Here is a 1594-nt window from a genome sequence, read left to right on the forward strand (position 1 = left end):
TTTGGTCTAAACGGGATAATATGCTTCAAATCTTTATACATTTATTTTATTCATATTAGTGTTCAGTGCAATGGTGCTTCTGCGTATGTGGAAGTGATTTAACTTTCCGCCCAGTTTGCTTCTCCAGAGGGTGCCATGGCTGATACCGAGTCTAGAGATGGGCGTTGTTCACCAGGACCTCCCTCCTCCTCCACAGACCGGGAACACATGGAAGTTGTCAGAACCAGCCACTGGCTTGCCCAGCAAAGTCTCTGGAACCACCCCAGGCATATCAGAGAGTGTTTTACACACATGCATGCATACACAGGAACACACGTGTGCATGACACATATGCATACAACATTGTGTAAATAATGCCATTGATCAGGGTTCACTTAAGAGGTCTGGTCAGAAATCTCAGGAGAAGGGTGCTCCATCATGGGGTACATGTTGAGAAGGCACAGAACCAAAGAAGCATGCAGCCAGAGAGCTCTAGGAGATGCCAATGAGGCTGCAGGGGTGGGGAACGTTCAGCCCAAGGCTATATAAGACCCTTTAAACGATTTGGTCTGGCCCTGCCAAAGCATTAGGGGTGGGTTAATTCACTGTCTGACCAAATAGAGCAGGCTAATTTATACGATGATAATTTTGTATGGCCCACGAATGATGTTATAAATATCCAAATGGTCCTTGACAGAAAAAAAAGGTTCCCCGCCCCTGGGCTAGAGTGTGGCTTTCAGAAGGACGAAGGCTTTAACCCCGTGTTGGTGATGAGTCCTGTCTCCTTAAGAACACACAAGTCACCAGCAATGCCTGGCAAGGCAGTCACATGGCATGAGCTGGCCTTGCTCCTGTGTCTGTGTTGAAGGATATCAGCTCTGTTCCTGGGTGGGTTCAAACAGCAGAAGTCAGGCCTGGTCGCTGCCCGCAGTGTCCAGGTCTAGTGAGAAGACCAGGCAGGCTCACCATTGTTGGGTCCTGCACCCAAGGGTATGCTTTGGCTTAAGCAGTACTCTCTAGAAGTTTCCACCATGAAAATACTAACAATAACAACAACAACAACAATATTTCTGAGTATCCACCATGTAACAGGCACTGTCCAAGGTGGTTTACTGATATTCCCTCATTGATTCCTCCCACCACCCTATAAAACAAGTATTATTACCCCATTTTTCACAAAAGAAAAATGATTTTCCACAAATATATATTAAAAACAACACTCAAAACCAGATGTTTTCCTTTAAGGAATATATAGTTACCACTTATCTTTCTTTCCTACAATGAAAATGCCAAGTATTGAACACAGGGTCTCCTGCGGCGCAATAGTGGGATTTTTTCTCGGCGGCCGTGGCCTCCTGTCATTCTCCTCTGAGTGTTTCAGAATCCACACTTACCTTCCCACCTGTTTCTATCCCAAGTTGCTTTCTTGCATGTCATCTGGAAGTATCACTCTTGCCTTAACTTGAAACCCTTGCAACCTGCACTTTCATAGGCATCTGCCAATTACTTGAGCACCCCTCACCAACATACATACAGGTCCATACACACATATGCACAGTCTCACCTGTCCATGCTAACCTCTGGTATGTCATTAAACCACTGAATATCAGCAAAG

Source organism: Myotis daubentonii, chromosome 12 (assembly GCF_963259705.1).
Source record: "Myotis daubentonii chromosome 12, mMyoDau2.1, whole genome shotgun sequence".
NCBI lineage: Eukaryota > Metazoa > Chordata > Mammalia > Chiroptera > Vespertilionidae > Myotis > Myotis daubentonii.